Consider the following 16389-nt stretch of genomic DNA (forward strand, 5'->3'; position numbering starts at 1 on the left):
GCTTGAGGTGGGCTCTCGGGCCACTTTACCCACTCACAGGCATGCCTGCAAAGACACCTTGGCTAGCTCCAACAGACACCAAAGGAATGCACAGTGCAGGGGCCCACTGCTGCAAGGAACAGGAACCTCTGACCCACCTCATTAGACCAGCTGTGGATACAGAAAAACAAGACAACACACAAAGGCTTAACTGACATCTCCACAAAAGAATTCAAGATAAAGTGGATAGAGTGACTCTCAATCAACTAGCCAGAAGGAAGATCCTAACAAAAAGCATCTGAAATATAACCAGACAGCATAAACAAACAATATAAAAGATACCCCAAGAACATCAGGCTCAGGAGATCAAAGAGATTGCACCACTGAAACCCCCAGATCTACCATACAAAATCTCATACCATAAAGGTGGGAAGGCAAAGCAGACAAATCCAAATAACAAAAACAAACAAGAAGAATCCAACATGGTAAGATGCAGAAACAACCTCTCAATGAAAAGAAAAGAGGAATCCCCAGAAATAGAGGTAGATGGAATAGACATAGCCCAAATGTCAGACATGGAATTCAAAACAATGGTGGTGACGAAGCTCAATATGCTCGAAAACCTCAAAAACAACTATGACAAGGTCCAAGGAAGTTACCAACAGCTCCAAGAAAATTACAGGGAACTTATGGAGAACTACACCAACATAAAAAAGACATAGAAACTATCAACAAGAACCAAGAAGAAATGAAGAATGCAATCTCTGAACCAAAAAACACAGTAGAATCAGTCAAAAGCAGACTAAATGAAGCAGAGGATCGGATTAGTGAGTTAGAGGATAATATAGGAAATAATTCTCAAACGATACAGCAAAATGAAAAAATATGAACAAGATGTAAGGGAATTACAGGATAGCATTAGAAGAAATGATATCAGGATCATCGGAATAAGAGAGGGAGAAGAAAAGGAGCAAGGAATTGAAAAACTGATAGGAGAAATAGTGACAGAAAATTTTCCGAACCTGATGAGAGAAAAAGTTATGCTAGTCCAAGAAGGACTGAGAGTTCCAATAAAGAGGAACCCCAAAAAACACACTCCAAGGCACATCATAGTTAAAATGGCAACATTCCAAGACAAAGAGAGAATCCTAAAAGCAGCAAGAGAAAAACAGCAAATAACTTACAAGGGAGCTCCAATAAGGCTATCGACTGATTTCTCAACAGAAACATTACAAGCCAGAAGGGAATGGTCAAAAATATTTCAAGCAATGAAAAACAAAGGCCTACAACCAAGAATACTCTACCCAGCAAGGTTCTCATTCAAAATAGAAGGTGAAATAAGGAGTTTCTCAGACAAAGGAACACTAAAAGAATACATCTCCACAAAACCAGCATTGCAAGAGATGCTAAAGGGAATATTCTAAAAAAAAAAAAGGAAGAGAAAAAACAAAAAAAGAGTAGAGGAAGACAGATACAAAGGGAAATGAATAAATACATGTCAATAATAACCTTAAATGTACATGAATTAAATGCTCCAATTAAAAGACATAGGGTAATGGAATGGATAAGAAAACAGGACCCACATATTTGCTGTCTACAAGAAACACACCTGAAAACAAAAGATTTACACAGACTGAAAGTAAAGGGATATAAAAAAATATTCCAAGCAAATGGACCTGAAAAAAAAGCTGGGGTAGCAGTCCTCATATCAGACAAAACGGATTTCAAAGCAAGGGTAATAAAAAGAGACAAAGAAGGACATTTCATAATACTTAAAGGAATAATCCATCAAGAAGATATAACACTGATAAACATATATGCACCCAACATAAGAGCACCCAAATACATAAAGCAAATACTAGAAGACCACAAGAAGGATATTAACAACAACACACTCATAGTAGGGGACTTCAACACTCCATTATCAACAATAGACAGATCATCCAAGCAAAGAAACACCAAAGATATACAGGCATTGAACAACACACTAAACCACACGGACTTAACTGATATATATAAAACTTTTCGCCCCAAAGAAGCAAAATATACATTCTATTCAAAGGCACATGGGACATTTTCAAAGATAGACCACATAATAGGACACAAAACAAGCCTCAACAAATTCAAGAAAATTGAAATCATATCAAGCATCTTTTCAGATCACAATGCCTTGAAACTAAAAATCAACCTCAGGGAAAAAAATCAAAGACACCCAAACTCATGGAGAATGAATAACACGCTATTAAATAATGAATGGGTTAACAATGACATCAAAGAGGAAATCAAGAAATTTCTAGAAACTAATGACAATGAACATACAACAGCCCAAAACCTATGGGACATGGCAAAAGCAGTCCTAAGAGGGAAGTTCATAGCAATACAGGCATATCTGAAAAGACTAGAAGAATCTCAAATAAAAAATCTAACCCTAAAGCTACAAGAACTAGAACAACAACAACAAACAAAGCCTAGGGCAAAAAGAAGAAAGGAAATCATCAAGATCAAAGCAGAATTAAACGACATAGAAACTAAATGAACAGTCCAAAAAATCAACAAAACTAGGAGCTGGTTCTTTGAAAAAATAAACAAAATCGACAAGCCTCTAGCCAGGCTCATCAAGAAAAAAAGAGAAAAGACTCAAATAAACAAAATCAGAAATGAAAGAGGAGAAATCATGACTGATACCTCAGAAATACAAACAATTATAAGAAATTACTACAAACAACTATATGGCAAGAAATTTGACAACCTAGTAGAAATGGACAGATTTCTAGAAACATATAACCTTCCAAAACTGAATCAAGAAGAAGTAGAAAGTCTCAACAGACCAATAACAAAGAAGGAAATTGAAACAGTAATCCAAAATCTCCCTGCACACAAAAGCCCTGGACCGGATGGCTTCACAGGCGAATTTTACAAAACATTTAGGGAAGAACTAACTCCGACCCTCCTCAAACTATTCGAAAAAATCCAAGAAGAGGGAAAAATCCCAAACTCTTTCTATGAAGCCAATATTACCCTAATCCCAAAACCAGGTCAAGACACAACAAAGAAAGAAAACTATAGGCCAGTATCACTGATGAACATAGATGCTAAAATCCTCAATAAAATTTTGGCAAACAGGATCCAGCAATACATCAAAAAGATCATACACCATGATCAAGTGGGATTCATCCCAGGGATGCAAGGATGGCTTAACATTCGCAAATCAATAAATATAATACATCACCTAAATGGAATGAAAGACAAAAATCACATGATTATATCTATGGATGCAGGAAAAGCATTTGATAAAGTACAACACCCATTTATGATGAAAACACTCAGCAAAATGGGAATAGAGGGAGCATACCTTAACATAATTAAGGCTATATATGAGAAGCCTGAAGCCAACATCATACTCAATGGACAAAAACTGAAAGCATTCCCCCTGAAATCGGGAACTAGACAAGGCTGTCCACTCTCCCACTCCTATTCAACATAGTGTTGGAAGTCCTAGCCACAGCAATTAGACAAGACAATGAAATAAAAGGCATCCAAGTTGGGAAAGAAGAAGTAAAACTATCACTATTTGCAGACGACATGATAGTATACCTAGAAAACCCTATAAACTCCACTAAAAGACTACTCAATATAATAAGTGAATTTGGCAAAATAGCAGGGTACAAAATAAATATACAGAAATCTAAGGCATTTCTGTACACCAACAATAAAAAATCAGAGACAGAGGCAAAAAAGAAAATACCATTTACTATAGCAACAAGAAAAATAAAGTACCTAGGAATAAACTTAACCAAAGAGATAAAAGATCTGTACACTGAAAATTATGCAACATTGAAGAAAGAAATTAAGGAAGATACAAATAAATGGAAGTAAATACCATGTTCTGGGATGGGAAGAATCAACATCATCAAAATGGCCATACTACCCAGAGCAATTTACAGATTCAATGCAATCCCTATTAAAATACCAATGACATATTTCACTGACCTAGAACAAATCCTCCAAAAATTCATATGGAACAAAAACAACAACAAAAAACCCGAATAGCAAAAGCAATCTTGAGACAGAACACAGCAGGAGGAATCACGATACAGACATCAAACAATACTACAAAGCCACTGTGATCAAAACAGTCTGGTACTGGCATAAGAAAAGACATATAGATCAGTGGAACAGAATTGAAAGCCCAGAAATAAACCCAGGCCTCTATGGTCAACTAATCTTTGATAAAGGAGGAAGGAACATAAAATGGAGTGAGAAGAGCCTCTTTAACAAATGGTGCTGGGAGCACTGGACAGGGATGTGCAAAAAAATGAAACTAGACCACCAACTTACACCACACACGAGAATAAACTCAAGATGGATTAAAGACTTAAATGTAAGCCGTGACACCATAAAAGTCCTAGAGGAAAACATAGGCAAGAAAATTTCAGATATCCTATATAACAGTATCTTCACGGATACATCTCCTAAGGCAAGAGAAATAAAGAAAAAATAAACAAATGGGACTACATCAAACTAAAAAGTTTCTGCTCATCAAAAGAAAACATCAGCAAGATGAAAAGGAAACCAACCATATGGGAAAACGTATTTGCCAATGACATCACAGACAGGGGACTGATTTCCAAAATATATAAAGAGCTTATACAACTCAACATCAAGAAAACAAACAACCCAATTAAAAAATGGGCAAAGGACCTGAACAAACACTTCTCCGAAGAGGACATACAGGAGGTCCATAGGCACATGAAAAAAATGCTCAACATCATTAGCCATCAGAGAGATGCAAGTAAAAACCACAATGAGATACCACTTTACACCTGTCAGAATGGCGATCATCAACAAATCAACAAACAACAAGTGCTGGCGAGGATGTGGAGAAACGGGAACCCTACTGCACTGTTGGTGGGAATGCAGACTGGTGCAGCCACTATGGAAAACAGTATGGAACTACCTCAAAAAACTAGAAATGGAACTACCTTTTGAACCAGTGATTCCACTGCTAGGATTATACCCAAAAAATCCTAAAACCCTAATTCAAAAAAACCTATGCACCCCTATGTTCATAGCAGCACTGTTTACAGTAGCCAAGTGCTGGAAACAGCCTAAGTGCCCGTCTGTGGATGAGTGGATCAAAAAACTGTGGTACATCTACACAATGCAATACTATGTAGCAGAAAGAAAGAAGGAACTCCTGCCATTTGCGACAACATGGATGGAACTAGAGAGAATTATGCTTAGTGAAATAAGCCAGGCAAAGAAAGCAAAATACCATATGATATCACCTAATACAGGAAACTAAAGAGCAACACAAACAAACAAACTACATAGGCAAAGACTAGAATAGTAGTCAGTAGGGGGGAGGGGGGAGGGAGAGAAGGGGGATAAGTAAGGGAAGGATCTAGTCAAGGAACGTGTATGAATGACTCAAAAGGAACGTGTATGAATGACTCATGGACATGGACAACAGGGAGGAATATGATTGTGGGAGAAGGGATGGGCTGGGAGGGGGGAGCAATGGGGGGAAAATGGGACAACTATAATTGAAAAACCAAAAAAGAAAATAAAAAAAAAGAAAAAAGAAAATAAAAATTAAAAAAAAAAAAAGAAAAGAAAAGAAAACACAAATTATTAAGGAGGAATGTAAGGGAGCCTGCTCTCTTTCCTAACCCCTCTACTGAATTTGACATCACTAAATCATCGCTGTTTTCATTCAGTCCACTCTTGATGTCTCTGATGCTGTGTTCCTCGGTCTCCCTGGTCCTGTGACCACTGTTTGGCTGTATTCCTCTTTTTAGGGGACGGCGGTCTTGTTTTTTCCCAAGTACCAAATGTTGTTCCCCGAGGCTCACCTCTTTCTTTAAGTGGGATCAGCTATTACAGGCCTGCACATCTTCTCCTAAACTACCTGTCTAGTCTTGACTTCACCATGCCCAACATTCCACGCAATTTCTATTTGAAATATTATATGCCGAACAATAAGATTAATCCACCCCATCTAAATGAAGCGTAGTTTTCCAAACTCTCTTTAGCCTCTCTCATTTGTTTTTTTTTTGGGGGGGGTCTTTCTTTTTCTTTTCTCTTATTCTTTTTGCACTGAGGTTTACATTCTATTCTTTTTCATTTCTACCATATCGTAGGAAACCTGAAATATCTACCTGGTTTCCCTGATATTCATTTTCTCCCTCTCTCCCTCTCCTCTCTGTCTCTGTCTCCTCATTCATTTACTCTGTCTTTTTGTCCATCCATTTATTTATCCATCCAGCTATACAATAAATATTAAGTACAAGCTGTGGGTCAGGCATTTTCCTAATTTCTGGAGATATAATGAAACGCAAAACAACACATAACAAAAAAGTCTGTCTTGTAGAAACTTTAAAGATTAAAAATTAGTGAAATATTTGCACAAATATACTCTTATAATTTCAACTTGTGCTGAGCACTAAGAAGTATCCAGAATACTGGGGAACTTGCTCTCATTAAAGTACAGGAAGGGATAAAGGAGAATGTTTCTGAAAAAGATACTTCCTAGCTGAAAGACAAGGAGGACTTATCTGTCTAAAGCTGGGTGGGAACAAGAAAAGAAGAAAGAAGGCCCAGGACATCCCAGTTCAGACTTGAAGAGTAAAACAGAAACCAGTATGTCCACTGCAAAGAATGACATTTTACAAGGACTGTTCTATCAGGGCATTATGATGGGAAGATTCATGAGGGATGATGTCATTCATTTCACATTGAGAAAAGTCTTCAAAGTTATCTGGACACCCATGGGAGAGATGTAAGTTGGACCATCCTGACCCACAGGAAGAGAAACCAGGAAACTAACAAATTTGGGGAAAATACTGTGTGTTCAAATGTTATTATAGGACAAATTAGCACATATCCAGTGAGTGGGGTTTAGGGGTCAGTGGGCTGTTAGTAGCATTATTGCAGCAATGGCTATGGTTGTGTTGCAAAACTTGGTTCAAAATTTTTAACTATTTGGATGGTTATTAGGTTTTCACCTTGCTAATTCTGCTCCATTTACACATGTTTACTCCCCCCATGCTGCCACTGAGCTTCAAATGAGATAGTTCCTATTGTTCTGTCAGTCTCTGAGGAGGCAATACAGATTCTTTTAGATACAAGCTCAGTAAGTGAGAAACAATATTCTGAGAGCATTTTCTTTCAGAAGACAAAGAAAGAGGTATTGTTGTGTTATCCCGATATGAAAACTGGTTTACTACTTCTCTCCAAGATTAATGATACTTATGTTTTTCTTTCAAACATTTATGGAATTGACCACTCATTTATCACAGAATAACACTGAGTAGTTGAATCATTCAACTTTAGAGGTAGGAAGGCCCTTGGACACGACCTATTTCAACCTCTTAATGCTACAAGTAGAAGAAAAATGAAATCCAGAGATGTTGAGTGACTTAATCATAGCTGCACAAATACTGTCTGTGCCTTAATATAAGGTGTCTAACTTTGGGTGCTCTGGGATGCAGGTTATAAAACATATATGGGTGTGCAAGGAATTCATTGGGGAGAACTCTTGGGAACACCTGTGATAGAATGGAGGGAGCAGAGAGGCAGAGGAAGGGATCAAACTTCCATGCAGTCACAACAAAGGCCTCAAAAGATCCAATGTGGCCTCTGGGCTGGGCTTGCCCTTCAGAGTTGTGCTGCTTTGAGGCACATGGACAAGTCATTGGATGTAGGCTGCCTCTGGGGAAGGGACATAACCTTGGACAAGGGCCATTATAAGAGAGCCATCAGCTGCCAACACTCCTAGCAGCTGGGGAAATTAAGGCTTTGGTCCTGAGGGGGGGTCCATTGAGTTCACGACAGCATCCACCACATAGAATGAAGATAATTTCATTAAAAAAGTATTTTCCAGTAATGAGTATCAAAGAGGCTTATGTCTGAATCCTTTATTAGGGTCTAGTTGGTGACTCAATTCCTTTATTTTATATAGAAGTACTATTTGAAGAATATACATTTGCCTGAGGAACCTCATTCAATGTTAGTTTGGGATGCTTATAGTGATACTTTGTAATAATCAGCAAAAAGGAGGAAAAGACACTTAACCCAGTGATGATTCTTGGGTATAGGAACCCACAATTAAAAACTTTTTATACAGTTTAAATGGAGTTTTTGAAGGGTATTAACAAGGCAATACAATAAATATAAAGGTCACAAATCAGTATTTATAGGAAAGGGTGAAAGCAATTAATCATTTCTAGTAACAGCTGATGATTAGATTTAAATGTTTCTCAAAATATTAATTCAATAAATATTTATTAAGCCCCTGACTGTCCCAGGCATTATTCTAGGTGCTTAAGATTCAACAGCAAACAAAATAAGGTCATGCCCTTTTATAACTACACGTCCGAAAGGTCATTCTATCGTGTTTCCTCAGATTCTCTCCCTGTATTGTGCATATCTGGAGGATGGAGCTATGTTTTATTTTTCTTTATGTATCTAGCGATTTGCTTCATGCTCAGAGAATATAAATGTTTATTAAATGAAACAAGTACAGACTCTTCTACACATGTAGACAAGTACCTGAACTTCAAACTTTGTACATCTAAATATTTCATTATCCAACAAAGATTTCATATTAGGTCAGATTTCAGAGATCTTATAATTCTTCCTGGGGTGGGCCAGAAGGAAAGGAAACACTGTTAGGTTTGAATAATACATACAAAAGTAAATAGGGTGATCTGTTTGTCACTGGGAAAGGTAATCCTGGCTTTATTTTTTGTTCTCGCTTTTTTGGTATAGTTATTCAGACAATTACAGACTTCTTCTAAAAAAATATTGCAGAGTTTGTAATATTGGATTCTCCATATACTCCGGGATTTTTCTAAGATTAGGGCTCAGAAAGACTTAGAAGACTCATTTGTAAATAATGATATGTCCCCATTGAGACCTCTTTCAAAGTGAGAAAATTATTTTTTTTCTGTTTCCTGAAACTATGTATTTATTATATATTTTAAAAAGTAACCTCCACATAAATGGACAAATAATTTAACAAGGTGGAAATGTTATTATAATATAAGCAACACTTGGAAAATTTGCTAAAAAATATATTTTCCTCAGAAATTTTAGTGCATACTTACTTTTAAAATACATGTTTACAGCCCTCTGAGGGAAAAAGAAAATTGGTTTTTACTATTACTTCAAACATGTGAAGAAACTAAGATGTACCCCACCCCCAAATTCTGATTTAGAAAATCCAGGGTAACACCTTGTAATCTAGTATTTCTGGGCATTGAAAATTATTTGCTTTATTGGAAAGAACAGAGATTTGGGAGTCAAAGTGAAGTCTGTCATGATTCTGATGCACTTCATGACTCCTGGCAAACCCTTTAGCTCATCAGAGCCTCAATTTCCTCTCATCATGTTTGAAGTGATATTAAAAACCAATTTTTTCTTCCCTCAGATGGCTGTTAACATGTATTTTTTTAAGTATTATGCACTAAAATGTTTTATAAATCTTAAAGTCTAAACAAATGTCCCCATGAATGAAATTTTGAAGAACTAGACATGTCCCTTTCTTAGTCACTACCCTAAACACAGCTTTCTTGGAAAATTAGAGGAACTTCAACTTTCCCATTGTTAATACCCAGATGTTTCCTGGTGGTTTTCCCATCCAGTTGCCCCTCTCTGGAAAGCCTTCCTCGCAAAGATATTTTGTGTCAGAGGACTTGAAGAGAATTATCAAAGATTTGCCATTTATAAAAACTCTCTAGTCATGTCTCTATGTAAAGGCTTTTCAATTTTCTGATCTTTTAAAAATAACTAAGTATCCACTCATCTATTGATGGACATGGGCTGCTTCCAAATCTTGCCTATTTTAAATATCACTGCAATGAACATAGAGGTGCTTATATTCTTTCAAATTAGTATATGGGTTTCTTCAGATAAATTCCCAGAAATGGAATTGCTGGGTCAAAAAGTGTTTCCATTTTTAATTGTTTGAGATAACTCCGTACCGCTTTCCACAGTGGTTGCACCAATCTATATTCTCACCGACAGTGTAGAAGAGTTCCTCTTTCTCCACATCCGCACCATCATTTGTTTGTTGATTTATTGACTACAGCGATTCTGACAGATGTGAGGTAATAGGTTTTTGTGGTTTTCATTTGCATTTTTCTGATGATTGGTGACATTGAGCATCTTTTCATATATCTGTTGGCCATCTGTATGTCCTCTTTCAAGAAGTGTTTATTCAGGTCTTTGCCCACTTTTTAATTGGATTGTTTGCACAATAGAATACTACTTGACCATAAAAAAAGAAAAATTTACCCTTGTGACAGCATGGATGGATCTGGAGAACATTATGCTAAGTGAAATTAGCCAGTCAGAGAAAGACAAATACTGTACCATATTTCACTCAGATGTGGAATCTAATGAACAGACTAACAAGCAAAATAGAGACTGACTCAAGGACAGAGAGCAGATTGACAGCTCTAGGGTAGGTTTGCGGGTGGTGGTGAGGGGGACCAAGCAAAACAGAAAAAGGACTTACGGACATGGACAAGTGTGGTGATTGCATGGGGGAGGGGCTTGTCTAGAGGTGAAAAAGGGTATAAGTGGGGTAAATGGTAAATGAAAAATACAATAAAAAAGTAAATAAAAATAAAATAAAGGCGTCATTATTTTGAAACAAGTGGTTCTATGCTATATTTTTGTAATTCAGAAGCTTGGGAAAGCAAAGGGTATAACTTTTCCATAGGAAACATAGTTTTGCATTATTATCATATGTTAGCATAATCACATAACCAATGATAGTACTCTACTGTTAATTGATAGACTGTAAATGTATGTATGTGTGTATGCATTTCCGTGCATGTGTGTGTGTGTGTGTGTGTATGTATGCATATGTGAGAGATAGGCCCTGACTGGGGAATTTTTGATATATTTTGTAATTTTTATTTTCTCAAAATAATAAAAGTGATACCTAAATTGATGACGGAATATTTTAATGCCATCTTTGCTAACACTGTACAGATGAAATTGTCTCATTTCTGCATAATGTATAAGGATTTGAGATTACATTAGAGGTTTATTCAAAATCAGAAAATAACACATCTTTTGTGTCCACGTTCTTACATGTGCAGGTTACTAATACTACTGCCCTCACTCTCCCTAAAAATGCCCAAAATAAACTGTTCTCTGTTATCACAGAAATTTGTAAGCAAATGTTTCTGATGCTCAAATGGAAAGTATACACCTGAAGAATGCTTAGGGTTTTTCTAATTGTGTGTGTGCTCATTTGTGTTTTGTCTTCCCTGATGATTCATGTTATTTTCATTAGAAACACAAGTGACCCCACTAACAACTTTATAGGTGGTGTTGGATTTTTCAGTATTAAATTTTGCTACATCAAGGCATTCTAGGGTGTTTGTTTAAGTGCAGGCATCCATCTTTGCTATGTCATTCAGGCATCCCTGTAATCAGCTAAATGGAAAGTTTCCTAGTAATTTATATAATCACATCATTTAGTTTTTGCTTCCTGAGAAAATGGTTTCCTTTCTTTAGGCGAGCTGTATACCATTAAGGTCATTTGTCTGCCTCACTGTTGCTGAAATTGAAAGAAAGGGAAAAGTAAAAATACACAACATCTTTCTTAACAGAGAGGAGCTCATTTGAAAGAGGAATGAGGGATTACAATGTCCACGTTGAAAAAGGCAGTGATGAGGTACTACAGAATTACAAATGGGCCACCAGAGAGCCTGCTGATGGGATTTAGACAAGTTATAATTTTTCTCTGATAGTGCATTGACTTAAGTGTCTGCTGACTGACCTCATTCCCACAGCTGTCAGTACAAAGGTGTTGTTTCCCTGTGGCTTCCTGGCTGTCCTCTTCAGCTTTATTACCTACAATTGATTTTTCCATCCTGGTTCAGTTTCTTCCTACAGACTTTTTAAATGGAAATGATTCTCCAAACCTAAAATCTGAAGAAAAAATTACACATCACCAGGGGTGCTATACTTTTATTTAATTTAAAAGACATTTTAATGATAATAAAAAATGTAAGAAAAAGCAATTACCCATAGTCCTTTGTTCATGTTTTATTGAATTTTTCTTGTCTACACACACATATATATTCTAATTATAAAAGTAATTTGTGCCCATTGTGAAATCCTTAAAATTTCTATAAGAAAGTGTATATAAAGTATATAAATATTTTATAACATAAACATTTAATATTTAAAATATTTAAAAATTTCTAAACTCAGAAATAAACATTGTTTATAATACATAGGAGATATATAATTTTTCTCTTAAAGACACAAACCCTACATTTTTTAATTTTGTGATTTTCTTTTTATCACTTACAATACTGTGGTTATCCTCTCATATCTTTATTATTCAAGATTTTTATATTTTTAAGATTATGATTGTAATATACTGTAGTATTACATTTATTGAATGACTTTATCAAAACTTACTTAGCCAAGGTTATATCTTACTGTGAGCATGTAGCACCTGGAATGTGACTAACACTGTACTAATCAATCTTATAACTAAACTTCAAAAAAACTCCAGATTATTTTCTTAGTAAAAATTCCTAGAAGTCCAGATGTTTATTAAGAAATATGTATCTGTTTAAATATTTGATACATATTTTCAAATTCCTACAGAGAGCTCTTACTGACTTACATTCTAAACAGACAGGTAACATCTGTTTATGAAGTATTATCAATACTTGTCAGACTGAAAGTTTTTTAGGTGGTTCAGAGCCACAACAGGCATCACTATATCTTAAGTGTGAGGTGCAAATAGTGACTTATAGTATGCTAAGGGGGAGGAAAGTAACTTTGCAGAGGAGAAACCTGACAGAAACTACCTCAATGAAGAGATCCAAGTGAACCTCATGTTGATAGTACATACGCTTGATGTGAGATGATGAGCATGGCACTTTACTTCTGTGATCGTCCTCCCCAAAACACATACCAAGACTAACCATGAGGAAAACTTCAGGCAAATTCCAACTGAGTGCCATTCTACAAAATACCTGACCAATCCTCTTCAAAACTGCCAAAAAAAAAAAATTCTTTTTTGAGAAAATGTCATAGCCAACAGAAGTTGGAGGAGGCATGATGACTGACTGCAAAATTGTAACCTGAATTCATCCTGGGGACAGAAAAAGGGCATTAGGATGAAAAAGAATTTTTAACATATGGACTTTAGTTAATAGTACTTTATCAATATTAGATCATTACTGTGCCAAATGTACCTACTAATGTTAATGTTAAGTATAGGGGAAACTGGCTATGAAGTCTCCTAAATAGTCTTCAAAAATTTCCGTAAATCCAAAAGAGCTCTAAAATAAATTTTCTTTAAAGAAAAAGACATGCTCAATAGCCCTTCATTGAGGTTATGTATACATCTTAACACCCACCAGCAGTGTAAGGAAGGTTTTCTTTACAAAATATTTATCAAGCATTCTGTATTAGGATACACTGATAGGTTAAATACATAATCTAAGTTTAATTTTAATTTTTCTTTTTATAGGTAAAGTTGAGCAGCTGTTAAGATGATTTTTTAAATATTTGTATGTTTTCTGTCAACTCTCAATGTATATTCTTTGTTTATTTTTCCATTGGGTTGTTCTTTCCTTTTTTCTCTGATTATTTCTGTTTTGTTTGTTTATTTTGTTTTTTAGATCCATGTAAAAGCAAAATTATATGATATTTGTCTTTCTTTTTCTGACTTATTTCACTTAGCATGATATCTTCTTGGTGCATTATGCTGTCACAAGTGGTAAGATTTCATTTTTTCATGGCCAATAATATTCCATTATACAATATGTATCCTCTTCTTTATTCATTCAGATATCGATGGATACGTATGTTGCTTCCATGTGTTGGCTATTATAAATAATGATTCAGTAAACATAGAGGTGCGTACATCCTTTTGAATTAGTGTTTTGGATTTCATTGGATAAGTGCCCAAAAGTGGAATTATTGGGACATATGGTAGCTCTTTTTCAATTTTTTGAGGAACCTCCATAATATTTTCCATGGAGTCTGTACTAGTGTACAATCCCACCAACAGTGTACAGGGTTTCATTTTTCCACATCCTTACCAAAACTTATTTGTTGACTTATTGATAATAGACATTCTGACAGGTGTCAAAGGTTATCTCATTGTGTTTTTCATTTGCATTTACCTGATAATTAGTGATGTTGAGCATTTTTTCATGTCTATTGGTCCTCTCTAGGTCCTCTTTGTAGAAGTATCTATTTAGGTCCTCTGCCAATTTTTTAATTAAATTTTTTATTTTTCTTGATATTAAGTTTTATGAGTTCCTTATGTATTTTGATTGTTAACCCCTTATCAGATATATCATTGGCCAATATTTTCTTGCATTCAGTAAGTTGTCTTTTCATTTTGCTGACAATTTCCTTCACTGTATAAAAAACAAATTTTAGTTTGATGTAGTCGCATTTGTTTATTTATTTTTCTTTCCTTACCTGGGGAGACATATTCAAAATAACATTTCTGAGAGCAATATCAAAGAATTTACTGCCTATGTTTTCTTCTAGTAGTTTAATGGTTTCAGATCTTACATTTAAGTCTTTAATCCATTTAAGTTTATTTTTGTACATGGTATAAGAAAGTGGTCTAGTTTCATTTTTTAAATGTGTCTGTCCAGTTTACCTAACACTATTTATTGAAGAGACTGTCTTCAACCCATTGTATGTCCTGGCCTCCTTTGTCATAGATTAGTTGACTACTCAGGAATGGGATCTATATTCTGTTCCATTGATATAGGTGTCTGTTTTTATACCAGTACCTGCTATCTTGACTACTATTATCTTGTAGTACGGTTTGATATGAGGCAGCTTGATACCTCAATTTTGTTCTTTCTGAAGATTGCTATGGCTATTCAGTCTTCTGTAGTACCAAATAAGTTTTAGGGTTATTGGTTCTAGTTATGTGAAAGATAACACTGGTATTTTTATAGGGATTGTTTTGAATCTGTAAATTGTTTTGGATAGTATGGACATTTTAATAGTGTTAATTCTTCCTACCCATGACCATGGGTTAGCCTTGCGTTTATTTGTATCTTCTCCGAGGCCTTATAGTCTCTGGTTAAATTTATTCCTTGGTATTTTATTCCTTTTCATGCAATTGTAAATGGTATTGTTTCTTTAATTTCTATATCTGAAAATTTGTTATTGGTATACTAAATGCAACAAATTTCTTAATTTTGTATCCTGCTACTTTACTGAATTCATTTATTAGTTCTAACAGCTTTCTGTGTGAAATCTTCATGGTTTTCTATATACAATATTATGTCATTTGCAAATAATGACAATTTTACTTCTTCCTTTCTTAATCTTGATTACTTTTATTCCTTTTTCTTATCTGATTGCTGTGGCTAAGACTTCAAACACTATGTTGAATAAAAGTGTTGAAAATGAACATTCTCCTTTTGTACCTGATCTTAAAAATAAAGCTTTCAGTTTTTCACCATTGAGCATCACGTTACCTTTCCATTTGTCATATATTACCTTTATTATGTTGAGATATGTTCCCCTCTACCCATTTTGCTAAGAGTTTTATCATAAATGAATGTTGGAGTCTTTTAAGTGCTTTTTCCATATCTGAGATATAATCATATGATTTTTAGCTTTCATTTTGCTTAATTATATCATGTTAATTAATTTGCAGATATTGAACCAACTGTGCATCCTGTGAACAAAGCCCACTTGCTAGGGTGTATATTTTTTATGTATAGTGAATTTGTTTACTAATAATTTATTGAAGATTTTTACATCTATGTTTATATTGGCTTTTTGTTTTTCCTGTAATGTCTTTGTCCACTTTAAGATCAGGAGAATACTAGCCTTTTAAAGTAAACTTGGGAGCCTTCCCTCCTCTTGATTTTTCTGGAATTGTGAGAGGATAGATGTTAATTCTTCTTTGAATATTTGCAAATGGTACCTGGAACATAAAATCTCATCTGATGATCCAATGTAATGAATATTTATCTGGGTCTCTCTGAAAATAACAAAATCAGTTGTAGAAGTTTAGAAGATTTCTATCATGTCCACATATCTCCATGGTATTTTTAGAAACAAAGAGTATTAATACCTTCCATTGGTAAGGTAGCATTCTCAATTCTGTCCTCAAACAAAATGAGTTTCACTTATTTAGTCAATAAATATTTCTAGTGTACATATTATATGACAGGTCCTGAGTCTCATCAAACATACGGAAGAACATTTCACAACAAAAAATGTATTATTTTTATATCGTTATGTCACAAATCATCATACATTTATCAACTTGAAAACAACACACATTCATTTCACAGTTATTGTAGATCAAAAGTCAGGGCAAAGCTGCAAGTCTGAAATCAGGGTGTCAGCCTGGGCTGGAGTTTCATCTAAGCCTTC

General features: G+C 35.1%; 1 protein-coding gene across 6 annotated transcripts in view; it reads left to right on the forward strand.

The window, feature by feature from the left end:
* The window catches only part of GRM7 (glutamate metabotropic receptor 7), an 862741-nt gene that overhangs the window by 354656 nt on the left and 491696 nt on the right, over positions 1 to 16389 (forward strand). The gene's annotated exons all lie outside the window — the stretch shown is intronic.

Source organism: Furipterus horrens, unplaced genomic scaffold (genome assembly GCF_987537825.1).
Source record: "Furipterus horrens unplaced genomic scaffold, mFurHor1.1.pri manual_scaffold_7, whole genome shotgun sequence".
NCBI lineage: Eukaryota > Metazoa > Chordata > Mammalia > Chiroptera > Furipteridae > Furipterus > Furipterus horrens.